This window comes from Triticum aestivum, chromosome 5A, assembly GCF_018294505.1.
Source record: "Triticum aestivum cultivar Chinese Spring chromosome 5A, IWGSC CS RefSeq v2.1, whole genome shotgun sequence".
Lineage (NCBI taxonomy): Eukaryota > Viridiplantae > Streptophyta > Magnoliopsida > Poales > Poaceae > Triticum > Triticum aestivum.
This window is the reverse complement of record NC_057806.1, coordinates 461,093,295-461,109,934: the sequence shown is the minus strand read 5'-3', so window position 1 is coordinate 461,109,934 and position 16,640 is coordinate 461,093,295.

The window sequence follows — 16,640 nt, the reverse complement described above, 5'->3', positions numbered from 1 at the left end:
TCCACCGACGTACTCCTTCCTCCTATATATACCTACGTACCCCCAAACGATCAGATACGGAGCCAAAACCCTAATTCCACCGCCGCAACTTTCTGTATCCATGAGATCCCATCTTCGGGCCTGAGGGAGTCCTGGATTAGGGGGTGTTCGGATAGCCGGACTATACCTTCAGCCGGACTCCTGGACTATGAAGATACGAGATTGAAGACTTCGTCCCGTGTCCAGAAGGGACTTTCCTTGGCGTGGAAGGCAAGCTTGGCGATACGGATATGTAAATCTCCTACCATTGTAACCGACTTTGTGTAACCCTAACCCTCTCCGGTGTCTATATAAACTGGAGGGTTTTAGTCCGTAGGACAACATACAGAACAGCAATCATACCATAGGCTAGCTTCTAGGGCTTAGCCTCTCTGATCTCGTGGTAGATCTACTCTAGTACTACCCATATCATCAATATTAATCAAGCAGGACGTAGGGTTTTACCTCCATCAAGAGGGCCCGAACCTGGGTAAAACTTCGTGTCCCCTGCCTCCTGTTACCATCCGGCCTAGACGCACAGTTCAGGACCCCCTACCCGAGATCCGCCGGTTTTGGCACCGACATTGGTGCTTTCATTGAGAGTTCCTCTGTGTCGTCGCCGTCAGGCTCGATGGCTCCTACGATCATCAATAGCGATGCAGTCCAGGGTGAGACCTTCCTCCCCGGACAGATCTTCGTCTTCGGCGGCTTCGCACTGCGGGCCAATTCACTTGGCCATCTGGAGCAGATCAAAAGCTATGCCCCTGGCAGTCAGGTCAGATTTGGAAGCTTAAACTACACGGCTGACATCCGTGAGGACTTGATCTTCGACGGATTCGAGCCACTGCCGAGCGCGCCGCACTGTCACAACGAGCATGATCTAGCTCTCCCGTTGAACAGTGCCCTGGAGGCCGCACCCGCATCGGCTTCGACCCTTAATTCGGAGCCAACTGCGCCGATCGAGGATGGGTGGTTGGACGCCGCCTCGGGGGCTGTGATCCCAACGGCGATCGAGCCGAACACCAGCCCCGCACTCTGCGAGACTCGTGACTCCGAGGAGCCGGACTCCTCTCCGGACTCCGAACCCTCCGCGCCCCTGCTGATCGAATCCGATTGGGCGCCGATCATGGAGTTTACTGCCACGGACATCTTCCAGCACTCGCCTTTCGGCGATATTCTGAAGACACTAAAGTCTCTCTCTTTATCAGGAGAGCCCTGGCCGGACTACGGTCAGCAAGGTTGGGATACGGACGATGAAGGAATTCAAAGCCCACCCACCACCCACTTTGTAGCCACTGTCGACGATTTAACCGACATGCTCGACTTCGACTCCGAAGACATCAATGGTATGGACGCCAATGCAGGAGACGATGAAGAACCAGCGCTTATCAGGCCCTGGAAAGCCAGCTCGTCATATGACATATACATGGTGGACACCCCAAAAGAAGGAGGTGGTGATGGAACAGCAGAGGATGACCCCCTCCAAGAAACAGCCTAAGCGCCGACATCAGCGGCGCCGCTCAAAATCCCGCCAAAAAAATACGGTGATTCAAGCACAGGAGAAAAATAATACTCCGGAGAGTGCCGAAGAAAACCCCCTCCAGCAAGATTCAGCACAGGAGGATGGAGAAACCAGCCCTCTTGAGAGAGTGGCAGACAGAGGGGTCGAGGACGATAATCATATGCCTCCCTCCGAAGACGAGGCAAGCCTCGACGACGACGAATTCGTCGTGCCAGAGGATCCCGTCGAGCAAGAGCGTTTTCAACGCAGGCTTATGGACACAGCAAGAAGCCTCAAGAAAAAACAGCAACAGCTTAGAGCTGATCAAGATTTGCTAGTCGATAGATGGACTGAAGTCCTTGCGGCCGAAGAGCATAAACTCGAACGCCCCTCCAAGAGCTACCCAAAGCGCAGGTTGCTACCCCGATTAGAGGAGGAAGCACTTGATACGGCCGACCGGCCACCTCGTGGCCGCGACAGAGAGGTCTCCCGGCCCTCCACTCAAGCCGCACCCCGTACCAAGGCATGGGAAAATGCGCCAGACCTGCAAGATATGTTGGAGGACAAGGCAAGGCAAACAAGATCGATCTACGGATCGCGTGGGTGCCCCACGACTCAAAACAATAACTGTCACGCCGGACATAAATCCGTTAGGGCCGAACACAGTAGACAAAGCTCATTGGATCTACGTCGTGATATAGCCTAGTACAGAGGCGCCGCACACCCACTATGCTTCACAGACGAAGTAATGGATCATCAAATCCCCGAGGGTTTCAAACCCGTAAACATCGAATCATATGATGGCACAACAGATCCTGCAGTATGGATCGAGGATTATCTCCTTCATATCCACATGGCCCGCGGCGATTATCTCCACGCCATCAAATACCTCCCACTCAAGCTCAAAGGACCAGCTCGGCATTGGCTTAACAGCTTGCCAGCAGGATCAATCAGTTGTTGGGAGGACCTGGAAGCCGCATTCCTCGACAATTTCCAGGGCACTTATGTGCGACCACCAGACGCCGATGACCTAAGCCACGTAATTCAGCAGCCAAAGCAATCGGCCAGGCAATTCTGGACACGGTTCCTAACAAAGAAAAATCAAATAGTCGACTGTCCGGACGCAGAGGCCCTAGCAGCCTTCAAGCACAATATCCGTGACGAGTGGCTTGCCCGGCACCTAGGACAGGAAAAGCCGAAATCTATGGCAGCACTCACGACACTCATGACCCGCTTTTGTGCGGGAGAAGACAGCTGGCTTGCTTGTAGCAACAATATGACCAAGAACCCTGGTAATTCGGATACCAGGGATAGTAGTGGCAGGTCGCGTCGCAACAAGCAGAAGCGCCGCATTAACGGCGACAATGCTGAGGATACGGCGGTTAATGCCAGATTTAGAGGCTCTAAATCCGGTCAGCGGAAAAAGCCATTCAAAAGGAATCCTAGGGGCCCGTCCAGTTTGGACCGAATACTCGACCACTTGTGCCAAATACATGGCACCCCCAAAAAGTCGACCAATCACACCAACAGGGATTGTTGGGTGTTCAAGCAGGCAGGGAAGTTAAACGCCGAAAATGAAGACAAGGGGCTGCATAGCGATGACGACGAGGAGCCCCGACCGCCGAACAACAGTGGACAGAAGGGTTTTCCCCCACAAGTGCGGACGGTGAACATGATATACACAACCCACGTCCCCAAAAGGGAGCGGAAGCGCGCGTTAAGGGACGTATACGCGGCAGAGCCAGTCGCCCCAAAGTTCAACCCATGGTCCTCCTGCCCGATCACCTTTGATCGAAGGGACCATCCCACTAGCATCCGTCATGGTGGATTCGCCGCATTGGTTCTAGACCCAATTATTGATGGATTTCATCTCACTAGAGTCCTTATGGACGGCGGCAGCAGCCTGAACCTGCTTTACCAGGATACAGTGCGGAAAATGGGCATAGATCCTTCAAGGATTAAGCCCACCAAAACGACCTTTAAAGGCGTAATACCAGGTGTAGAGGCCAACTGTACAGGCTTAGTCACACTTGAAGTGGTCTTCGGATCTCCGGATAATTTCTGAAGCGAGGAGTTAATCTTCGATGTAGTCCCATTCCGCAGTGGCTATCACGCACTGCTCGGATGAACCGCATTCGCCAAGTTCAATGCGGTACCGCACTACACATACCTTAAACTCAAGATGCCAGGCCCTAGAGGAGTAATTACGGTCAATGGAAACACCAAATGCTCCCTCCGAACAGAGCAGCACACGGCGGCCCTTGCAGCGGAACTACAAAGCAGCCTCTCCAGGCAGTTCTCCAGTCCGGCCACTAAACGACCGGACACCGTCAAGCGCGCCCGGAGTAACCTACAACAAGACCGCCTGGCACGATCCGAGCAGCGTAGCAATGCGGCCCCAACCCCAGCCCACGCAAAAAGGCGACGCTAGTACTTCGCGTACATAACTACGCTCTAGAGATACCATGGGTACAGAGGGAGGGGCACCATCACGCGATGCCCGAAACACGGCTTAAACCATACCAGGGGCTGCCGATTTTTTAATTTTCTCTTACTTTCAGGACTCCATCCTTCGGAAGGCCTGTTCGGCATTTCAATTGCCACACAAACGATGCAAGAACCAGGGAATCAGACAAGCCACGCCGCATTACGGAACTCCCAGGTGGTCTCTATCACGAGCAGTATACCTGTTTCGCACACCATTCCGCAACCTGCCCTGGAACGGACATGTTAAATAGTCCAACCTTTTGCTTATCGCATTATTTGTATCGTTCTGCTTTGATCGCAGCCCTTTTTAATAAACAGTGCATAGCTTTTGTCTATTTTTGCATTACTCTTTTTTTATATATATGTTCCTTAACGACATGTTGCACCCGTAAATGTTGGTACGGCCAAAATACGCCAGGGGCTTTAGTACCCCTCAATATGGTGTGCGAAGTCCGAACACTTTAACAAGTGCGGCACCCCGAACTTATAGCATTATATGCATCGGCTCCGAATCATGTCTTGGGTCAATAGTTGGGTTTGCCCGGCTCCTATGTTTTGGTGCCTTACGTTCCGCTATATCGGCTAAGGTAGCACTAGGAGAACCACTGCGATTGTGCCCCAGTTGAGCTGGGTCAAGCACCTCAGTGGAGAAAGCTAAAACTGACTATCATGATGAAGCGAGAGCTGGTCGCTGTTCGAGAGGTTTTTCGAGTCTCTAAAGACTTATGCCGCTTAGAGCGAGGAGTTGGCTTTGTCCGGCCAAGGCGTGGATAGCGCCCCGAACTCGGTCTTCCGAATACCAGGGGCTTCGCCGAAATTTAAAATTATAGAATTCTATGGCTAAGTGAGAGTGTTCATGCATTATAGTCTGATTGCCTTGTTCGTTGTGCTGACCGCCTTCCTCAAAGGACCCAAACATGGGAAAAAGAGCGCTCAGGTTTTATCACCGAACACCCCAGCACTAGCGGCACGGGGGTAGAAGCCGATGACTCGCCATCTCTTAGAATTGATAAACAGCCGCATAGAAGGTAATATTTTAAATTCCAACAGCATTGCTTAGCGCATATGAACAAGTTTTCAGCGCACAGGACAAAACGAGCGAATTTTACTCAAAAATTACATCCCTGGAACATTCATCCGCCACAAGGCAGGCACCCTTCAGAACATCCTTATAATAATTATCAGGCTTGCGATGCTCTTTCCCCGGCGGTGGCCTGTCCTTCACAAGCTTCTCAGCATCCAGCTTGCCCCAGTGCACCTTAGCACGGGCATGGGCCCTATGGGCACCTTCAATGCAGACGGAGCGCTTGATGACTTCGAGCCTTGGACAGGCCCCCACCAGCCGCTGCACCAGCCCGAAATAGCTCCCAGGAAGAGCCTCTCCAGGCCACAGCCGAACTATGAGGCCTCTCATGGCCTGTTCGGCCGCCTTGTGGAGCTCGACCAGTTGCTTCATCTGGTCTCTCAAGGGCACGGGGTGTCCGGCCTCAGCATACTGAGACCAGAACACCTTCTCTGTCGAGCTGCCCTCCTTAGCTCGATAGAATGCGGCGGCATCGGACACGCTCCGGGGAAGATCTGCAAACGCTCCTGGAGAGCTCCGAATTCGGGTAAGTAACAAGTAACTCATGTTTATGTGTTTGCTTTGCATAAATAATGCCTTACCAGCCGCTATCTTTTTCACCTCATCCAAATCCTGGAGGGTCTTCTGGGATTCGGCCTTGGTAGACTTGGCATTTTCAATAGCCGCCGCGAGCTCGGACGCTCGCATCTTCAAGTCAAGCTCCAAACTCTCATGCTTTTTCATGAGAGCCTGGAGCTCTTGCCGCACCTTGCCAACCTAGGCCTCATACTTCTCCCGCTCGGTGCGCTCCGCGGCCGCCCTTTTCTCGGCCTCGAGCAGCGATTGCTTAAGGGTCGCCACCTCAGACATGGCCCCTATAATAGCCATGATAATCCTATCATTTTTTGCAATTGCACCTTTTTATATACATTTAAACAAGGTATTTCTTACCTTCATTGTCCTCGAGCTACTTCTTGGCATGCCCGAGCTCTTGCTCGAACCGCTCAAGGTTCTGCTTTAGCGTGTCCACTTCCGCAGTCAGTGCGGCGGATGCAAGCAGAGAAGCCTGCATACGCATATTGACTCCTTTTTGTTAGACTCCTGCGAATTTTATTTGATCCTCTATTCGGCTTTTCTTCCCGAACGCCAAACAGAGCATCAGGGGCTACTGTCTATGCGGTAATATTATATATACATTCTTTACTTACCTCAAAGCCTGTTAAAAGGCTAGTACAAGATTCAGTTAGTCCGCTCTGAACCTTCTCGACCACCGCACTCATAATGGTGCGGTGCTCCTTGTCGATGGAGGCGCCTTGGAGCGCCTCCAACAGATTGTCCGGCGCCTCCGGTTGGACGGGGGTCACCGGCACGGTGGGCTCGCTCCTCTTGGAAGGAGGTCCCCCGCTGGACTCTGGAACCTTTGAAGGTTCTGGAGCGGTGTCCGGCCTAGAGCCGGACTTGGAGCCCTGGGGGGTTTTATCCCCTTTACTCCTGGAGTCCGGGAGGTCGCCTTGCGGCGCCTCCAGGACCACCTCCTCCCGGCTTGGAACCTGTTGAGACAACACTTTGGCGTCGTACGTAGGGCGGGGGGAGGAAGCCGTCGGAAGCGAATTCACATCCGACAAGTCCAGTGAACCGCTCGACGATGCGTCGAGCCGGTCTTTGGGTGGGCTGCATAATCATATTCGACATAAGGGAAAGCTATGCAATAAAGGAATACTATGGATTACTCTAGTATCCGGGTACTTACGATTTCGCCAGGGGCTTGGTCCTGAGCGGCCACTCTTCTCCGCCATCATCAGCGTCGGTGGGGTAGTCCGGGGGAAGGGTTCTCCCCTTCTTGGACCCTCCGGCCTCCCCAGAGAGGGCGGCCTTCCTTTTCTTCTCTCCTCCCGCTGGAGGGGGAGAGGTCTCTTCTTCTTCCTCCTCGTCTTCATGGGAGGAATGCGCCTCGGAGCCGTCGGGTGATGAACCCGACACCTCCTGGCGTCGGGCACTCTTTCGAGTCCCCGTGGCCTTCTTCGTGGCCTTCTTCTCCGGCACCACATAGGGTGCCGGAACCAGCAGCTTTGCCAAGCGGGCATCAGATGGGTCTTCGGGCAAAGGAGCCGGACAGTCGATCTGTCCGGACTTCGCCTTCCAACTCTGTCAAAGGTAAGGGAGCTTAGATCCCACATTGAGTTAAACTATGGAAAACTAATACCCTGCAAAAGGTACAAACAACTTACCGCGCTAGCATGACGCTGCATGCTGAATCCGCGATCCTCGGTGGTGGATGCGGGAGCCTCGGCGCCCTTGAAAAGCACCTTCCGGGCATCTTCGTACGTCGTGTCGAAGAGCCTGCTCAGAGTTCGGTGCTGTGCCGGGTTGAACTCCCACAGATTGAAGGCCCGTTGTTGACACGGCAGGAACAGGCGGATGAGCATAACCTGGACTACGTTGACAAGCTTGAGCTGCTTGTCCACCAGGGTTTGGATGCATGTTTGCAGTCCAGTCACCTCTCCTTTGTTGCCCCACGACAGGCCCGTCTCTTTCCAGGACATGAGCCGCGTTGGGGGTCCGGACCGGAACTCAGGGGCTGCGACCCACTCAGGGTCGCACGGCTTGGTGATGTAAAACCACCCCGATTGCCACCCCTTTAGGGTCTCCACAAAGGAGCCCTCGAGCCATAAGATGTTGGGCATCTTGCCCACCATGGCGCCTCCGTGCTCTGCCTGGTTGCCGTGCACCACCTTCGGCTTGACATTGAAAGTCTTGAGCCATAGGCCAAAATGGGGGCGGATGCCGAGGAAAGCCTCGCACACGACGATAAATGCCGAGATGTTGAGGATGATGTTCGGGGCCAGATCGTGGAAATCCAGGCCGTAGTAGAACATGAGTCCCCGGACGAATGGGTGGATCGGAAAGCCCAGTCCGTGGAGGAAGTGGGGAAGGAACACTACCCTCTCATGGGGCCTTGGGGTGGGGAGGATCTTCCCCTTTTCGGGAAGCCGGTACGCGATGTCGTTAGACAAGTATCCGGCCTTCCTCAGTTTTTTGATGTGTCCCTCCGTGACGGAGGAGACCATCCACTTGCCTCCCGCTCCGGACATGGCTGGAGAAGGTTGAGGTGGGGAGTGCGGACTTGGGCGCTGGAGCTCGAGTGTGCGAGAATGGATAAGGAAGGGAGGAAGAAGGCGTAGGTGAAAAGGTGGATCCTTATCCCCTTATATGGGTGGACGCAGCTACGTGTCCCCACCAGCCTGGTAAAACTCGCTTATCTCCAAGCGCCGTAATCAATGGCGCGGTTGGGTTACCCACGCTCGTATTGATGAGAATCCCGGAATGAGGGGACATGATCTCTGCTTTAACAAGACATGCCAAGGAAACCGCCTCGCATGACGCGCTGAGGTGGGATAATGAAATGACTCAGATAAAGGCTTGCCGTGGTGTGTCACACTTCGGAATACGTCAGCAGATTAGATATGTGTAAATATAATTCTCTCTATGGCAATATGTGGAAACTTATTTTGCAGAGCCGGACACTATCTTTGTGTTCAAAATCTTCTATGAAGTACTTGGAGGAGGAACCCGCCTTGTAATACCGAAGACAATCTGCGCGCCGGACTAGTCGTCATTGAAGCCTGGTTCAGGGGCTACTGAGGGAGTCCTGGATTAGGGGGTGTTCGGATAGCTGGACTATACCTTCAGCCGGACTCCTGGACTATGAAGATACGAGATTGAAGACTTCGTCCCATGTCCGGAAGGGTCTTTCCTTGGCGTGGAAGGCAAGCTTGGTGATACGGATATGTAAATCTCCTACCATTGTAACCGACTTTGTGTAACCCTAACCCTGTACGGTGTCTATATAAACCGGAGGGTTTTAGTCCGTAGGACAACATACAGAACAGCAATCATACCATAGGCTAGCTTCTAGGGCTTAGCCTCTCTGATCTCCTGGTAGATCTACTCTTGTAATACCCATATCATCAATATTAATCAAGCAGGACATAGGGTTTTACCTCCATCAAGAGGGCCCGAACCTGGTTAAAACTTCGTGTCCCCTGCCTCCCATTACCATCCGGCCTAGATGCACAGTTCGGGACCCCCTACCCGAGATCCGCCGGTTTTGACACCGACAGGGCCTGTTGCGGAGCTCCGCCGGAGGGGGCATCGATCACGGAGGGCTTCTACATCATCACCATAGCCTCCCCGATGAAGTGTGAGTAGTTTACCTCAGACCTACGGGTCCATAGTTATTAGCTACATGGCTTCTTCTCTCTTTTTGGATCTCAATACAATGTTCTCCCCCTCTCTTGTGGAGATCTATTCGATGTAATCTTCTTTTTGCAGTGTGTTTGTTGAGACCGATGAATTGTGGGTTTATGATCAAGTCTTTCTATGAACAATTTTTGAATCTTCTGTGAATTCTTTTATGTATGATTGGTTATCTTTGCAAGTCTCTTCGAATTATCAGTTTGGTTAGGCCTACTAGATTGATCTTTCTTGCAATGGGAGAAGTGCTTAGCTTTAGGTTCAATCTTGCGGTGTCCTTTCCCAGTGACAGTAGGGGCAGCAAGGCACGTATTGTATTGTTGCCATCGAGGATAACAAGATGGGGTTTTCATCATATTGCATGAGTTTATCCCTCTACATCATGTCATCTTGCTTAAGGCGTTACTCTGTTTTCATGAACTTAATACTCTAGATGCATGCTGGATAGCGGTCGATGAGTGGAGTAATAGTAGTAGATGCAGGCAGGAGTCGGACTACTTGTCTCGGACGTGATGCCTATATACATGATCATACCTAGATATTGTCATAACTATGCTAAATTATGTCAATTTCTCAACATTAATTCGTTCACCCACCATAGAATACCTATGCTCTTGAGAGAAGCCACTACTGAAACCTATGGCCCCCGGGTCTATCTTCATCATATTAATCTTCCAATACTTAGTTATTTCCTTTGATTTTTACTTTGCTTTTATTTTACCTTGCATCTTTATCATAAAAATACCAAAAATATTATCTTATCATATCTATCAGATCTCACTCTCGTAAGTGGCCGTGTAGGGATTGACAACCCCTTATCGCGTTGGTTGCGAGGATTTATTTGTTTTGTGCAGGTATGAGGGACTCGCGCGTAGCCTCCTACTGGATTGATATCTTGGTTCTCAAAAACTGAGGGAAATACTTACGCTACTTTGCTGCATCATCCCTTCCTCTTCGGGGAAAACCAACACAGTGCTCAAGAGGTAGCAAGAAGTATTTCTGGCGCCGTTGCCGGGGAGTCTATGCAAAAGTCAATATACCAAGTACCCATCACAATCCTTATCTCCCGCATTACATTATTTTCCATTTTCCTCTCGTTTTGCTCTCCCCCACTTCACCCTTGCCGTTTTATTCGCCCTCTCTCTCTCCATCCTCCCTCTCTTTCTCTATTTGCCTCTTTTTGCCCGCTTGCTTTTTGTTTGCTTATGTGTTGGATTGCTTGCTTGTCCTTATGGCTAGTCCCTTATCTTCTCCATTGTCTCCCGAGAATGGAATTCTAAATTTTAAGCAAAGACAAGGAGAAAACTTAAAAGATGTCTGGTCAAGGATAATAGAGTCTTATTGTAATTGTACCTTTGAAGTGAACCTTAGAATTTTGCTTCACAATTTCTATGTTGGATTAAATATGTCCCATAGACAACTATTGGATTGCATTGCCAAAGGAATTTTTTATTGAAATTGATCCCCATATTGCGCTTGAAATTATACAAGGTACAGTGGGAACACTACCGCAACAAAAGGGGCCTCATCCTACCCAGGAAGAGACACAAGTTTTTTAAAAAAATTGTGAAGTCACTAAGATTTTACAGAAATCTCTTGAACCTCTTAAGAACGTTAGCGGAAATATCAACCGTATGAATATGTTGATTACTCTTTACAATAAGCGGTTGGATTCTTTAGATCTAAAAATTTCAGAATATGAAGGAAAATGTAAAGAACCTCCTGGATTCGAGCTTGATTCTGCTAAAAAGTTGAAAACCAAAGATGGCAATACCTAGATCTATCCTTGCTTTTTATGCCTAGCTAGGGGCGTTAAACGATAGCGCTTGTTGGGAGGCAACCCAATTTTATTTTTATTCCTTGCTTTTTGCTCCTGTTTAGTAATAAATAATTTATCTAGCCTCTGTTTAGGTTGTGTTTTTTGTGTTTAATTAGTGTTTGTGCCAAGTAGAACCGTTGGGAAGACTTGGGGAAAGTCTTGTTAATCTTGCTGTAAAAAACAGAAACTTTAGCACTCACGAGAACTGCTGCCATTTTTTTAGAAAAGTGCTATTTAGTTAATTCTTTTTGCAGATGATTAATATATAAATTCCTCACGTCCAGAAATTTATTTTAGAATTTTTGGGGTTCCAGATCTTGCGCTAGCTACAGATTACTACAGACTGTTCTGTTTTTGACAGATTCTGTTTTTCGTGTGTTGTTTGCTTATTTTGATGAATCTATAGCTAGTAAAATAGTTTATAAACCATAGAGAATTTGGAATACAGTAGGTTTAACACCAATATAAATAAATAATGAGTTCATTACAGTACCTTGAAGTGGTCTTTTGTTTTCTTTTGCTAACGGAGCTCACGAGATTTTCTACTTTGGGTTTTGTGTTGTGAAGTTTTCAAGTTTTGGGTAAAGATTTGATGGATTATGGAACAAGGAGTGGCAAGAGCCTAAGATTGGGGATGCTCATGGCACCCCCAAGATAATCTAAGGACACCTAAAAGCCAAAGCTTGGGGATGCCCCGGAAGGCATCCCCTCTTTTCGTCTACTTCTATCGGTAACTTTACTTGGAGCTATATTTTTATTCACCACATGATATGTGATTTGCTTGGAGCGTCTTGTATGATTTGAGTCTTTGCTTTTTAGTTTACCACAATCATCCTTGCTGTACAAACCTTTTGAGAGATCCATACATGATTTGAAATTTGTTAGAATACTCTGTGTGCTTCACTTATATCTTTTGAGTTATATAGTTTTGCTCTAGTACTTCACTTATATCTTTTAGAGCACGGTGGCGGATTTGTTTTATAGAAACTATTGATCTCTCATGCTTCACTTGGATTATTTTGAGAGTCTTAAATAGCATGGTAATTTTCTTAAATAATCCTAATATGCTAGGTATTCAAGATCAGTAAAAAATCCTAGGAGTGTTTTGAATACTAAGAGACGTTTGATGCTTGATGATTGTTTTGAGATATGGAGGTAATATTATCAAAGTCATGCTAGTTGAGTAGTTGTGAATTTGAGAAGTGCTTGTGTTGAAGTTTGCAAGTCCCGTAGCATGCACGTATGGTAAACATTATGTAACAAATTTGAAACATGGGGTGTTCTTTGATTGTCTTCCTTATGAGTGGCAGTCGGGGACGAGCGATCGCCCTAGGAGCATGCACGTAGTGCCGAGGTTCTTGATGACTTGTAGATTTTTGCAATAAGTATGTGAGTTATTTATGACTAATGTTGAGTCCATGGATTATACGCACTCTCACCCTTCCATCATTGCTAGCCTCTTCGGTACCGTGCATTGCCCTTTCTCACATTGAGAGTTGGTGCAAACTTCGCTGGTGCATCCAAACCCCGTGATATGATACGCTCTTTCACACATAAACCTCCTTATATCTTCCTCAAAACAGCCACCATACCTACCTATTATGGCATTTCCATAGCCATTCTGAGATATATTGCCATGCACCTTTCCACCATTCCGTTTATCATGACACATTCATCATTGTCATATTGCTTAGCATGATCATGTAGTTGACATAGTATTTGTGGCAAAGCCAGCATTCATAATTCTTTCATACATGTCACTCTTGGTTCATTGCATATCCCGGTACACCGCCAGAGGCATTCATATAGAGTCATCTTTTGTTCTAGCATCGAGTTGTAATCATTGAGTTGTAAATAAATAGAAGTGTGATGATCATCATTTTCTAGAGCATTGTCCCAAGTGAGGAAAAAAGGACAGGCCATAAAAAAGGAGAGAAAGGCCCAAATAAAAAAATGAGAGAAAAATAGAGAAGGGACAATGTTACTATCCTTTGCCACACGTGTGCTTCAAAGTAGCACCATAACCTTCATGATAGAGAGTCTTTTGTTTTGTCACTTTCATATACTAGTGGGAAATTTTCATTATAGAACTTGGCTTGTATATTCCAACAATGGGCCTCCTCAAGTGCCCTAGGTCTTCATGAGCAAGCAAGTTGGATGCACACCCACTTAGTTTCTTTTCCTGAGCTTTCATACATTTATAGCTCTAGTGCATCCGTTGCATGGCAATCCCTACTCCTTGCATTAACATCAATCGGTGGGCATCTCCATAGCCCATTGATTAGCCTCGTTGATGTGAGACTTTCTCATTTTTTGTCTTCTCCACATAACCCCCTCATCATATTCTATTCCACCCATAGTGCTATGTCCATGGCTCGCGCTCATATATTGCGTGAAAGTTTATAGGTTTGAGATTGCTAAGGTATGAAACAATTGCTTGGCTTTTCATCGGGGTTGTGCATGATGAGAGCATTCTTGTGTGATGAAAATGGAGCATGACTAAACTATATGATTTTGTAGGGATGAACTTTCTTTGGCCATGTTATTTTGAGAAGACATAATTTCTTAGTTAGTATGCTTGAAGTATTATTATTTTTATGCCAATATGAACTTTTGTCTTGAATCTTTCAGATCTGAATATTCATACCACAATTAAGAAGAATTACATTAAAATTATGCCAAGTAGCACTCCGCATCAAACATTCTGTTTTTATCATTTACCTACTCGAGGACGAGCAGGAATCAAGCTTGGGGATGCTTGATACGTCTCCAACGTATCTATAATTTTTTATTGCTCCATGCTATATTATTTATTGTTTTGGACATTATTGGGCTTTATTATCCAATTTTATAATATTTTTGGGACTAACCTACTAACCGGATGCCCAGCCCAGAATTGCTGTTTGTTTGCCTATTTTAGGGTTTCGAAGAAAAGGAATATCAAACGGAGTCCAAACGGAATGAAACCTTCGGGAACGTGATTTTCTCAACGAACAAGACCCAGGAGACTTGGGCCCTACGTCAAGAAACAAAAGAGGAGGCCACGAGGTAGGGGGCGCACCTACCCCCCCAGGCGCGCCCTCCACCCTCGTGGCCCCCCTGTTGCTCCACCGACGTACTCCTTCCTCCTATATATACCTACGTATCCCCAAACGATCAGATACGGAGTCAAAACCCTAATTCCACCGCCGCAACTTTCTGTATCCACGAGATCCCATCTTGGGGCCTGTTCCGGAGCTCCGCCGGAGGGGGCATCGATCACGGAGGGCTTCTACATCATCACCATAGCCTCTCCGATGAAGTGTGAGTAGTTTACCTCAGACCTACGGGTCCATAGTGATTAGCTAGATGGCTTCTTCTCTCTTTTTGGATCTCAATACAATGTTCTCCCCCTCTCTTGTGGAGATCTATTCGATGTAATCTTCTTTTTGCGGTGTGTTTGTTGAGATCGATGAATTGTGGGTTTATGATCAAGTCTATCTATGAACAATTTTTGAATCTTCTCTGAATTCTTTTATGTATGATTGGTTATCTTTGCAAGTCTCTTCAAATTATCAGTTTGGTTTGGCCTACTAGATTGATCTTTCTTGCAATGGGAGAAGTGCTTAGCTTTGGGTTAAATCTTGCGGTGTCCTTTCCCAGTGACAGTAGGGACAGAAAGGCACGTATTGTATTGTTGCCATCGAGGATAACAAGATGGGGTTTTCATCATATTGCATGAGTTTATCCCTCTACATCATGTCATCTTGCTTAAGGCGTTACTCTGTTTTCATTAACTTAATACTCTAGATGCATGCTGGATAGCGGTCGATGAGTGGAGTAATAGTAGTAGATGCAGGCAGGAGTCGGTCTACTTGTCTCGGACGTGATGCCTATATACATGATCATACCTAGATATTCTCATAACTATGCTCAATTCTGTCAATTTCTCAACAGTAATTCGTTCACCCACCGTAGAATACCTATGCTCTTGAGAGAAGCCACTAGTGAAACCTATGGCCCCCGGGTCTATCTTCATCATATTAATCTTCCAATACGTAGTTATTTCCTTTGCTTTTATTTTACCTTGCATCTTTATCATAAAAATACCAAAAATATTATCTTATCATATCTATCAGATCTCACTCTCGTAAGTGGACGTGTAGGGATTGACAACCCCTTATCGCGTTGGTTGTGAGGATTTATTTGTTTTGTGCAGGTATGAGGGACTCACGCGTAGCCTCCTACTGGATTGATACCTTGGTTCTCAAAAACTGAGGGAAATACTTATGGTACTTTTCTGCATCATCCCTTCCTCTTCAGGAAAAACCAACGCAGTGCTCAAGAGGTAGCACCACGCATCTCAACGTTATGCCGGTAATCAATAGTGCCATAGTGTTTGAAATTCATTCTCATTTCTTGCGTGGGACCTAAGCATGCACCCAAGGACACAGATTTGATTTTTAAACCAATTTATATGCACTGGAGCATGTGCATGTATTTCAAATTTGAATTATGCACATAAAATGCCTAGAAAACCCAGTTAATGTATAAAAATGTCCAAACGAACCCCGAAAAATTCCAAAACTTAACACAACACTCCTGTTGTTCTATGTTGGCACTAGAAATTTCTTGAAAGCAATAAGAGGCAACATATATCGTTTCGTCCCCAAAGGTGGCACATTCCGTACCGAAACCATCAGGCTTGTTGTGAGAAAATCTGGTTTGTGAGAAGCTTATACCCAAACCTGCCCCAAATGGGACAAATTTTTTACCACGGCATGTCGGGTGCTGCTCCATGATACCATGCCAAGTTTTATGATTTTTAGACGAGTTTTGGATCTACTAGAATTTAAAAACCAGGTATCTCAATGTTTTGCCGGCAATCAACAATGCCCTGGTGTTTGAAATTCATTCCCATTTCTTGCATGTGACCTAAGCATGCACCCAAGGACACAGATTTGATTTTTCAACCAACTTATATGCACTGGAGCATGTGCATGTATTTCAATTTTGAATTATGCACATAAAATGCCTAGAAAACCCAGTTAATGTATAAAAATGTCCAAATGAACCCCGAAAATTTCCAAAAACTTAACACAACACCCCCATTGTTCTATGTTGCCACTAGAATTTTTTTGAAAGCAATAAGAGGCAACGAATATCGTTTCGTCCCCAAAGGTGGCACATTTCGTATCGAAACCATCAGGCTTGTTGTGAGAAGCTCTGGTTTGTGAGAAGCTTATACCCAAACTTGCCCAAAATGGGACAATTTTACCATGGCATGTTGATGCCGCTCCATGATACCATGCCAAATTTCATGAATTCCAGACGAGTTCTGAATTTATTAGAATTTAAAAACCAAGTATCTCGATGTTTTGCCGGCAATCAACAGTGCCCTGGTGTTTGAAATTCATTCCCATTTTTTGCATGGGACCTAAGCATGCACCCAAGGACACAGATTTGATTTTTCAACCAATTTATATGCACCGGAACATGTGCATGTAGTTTAATTTTGA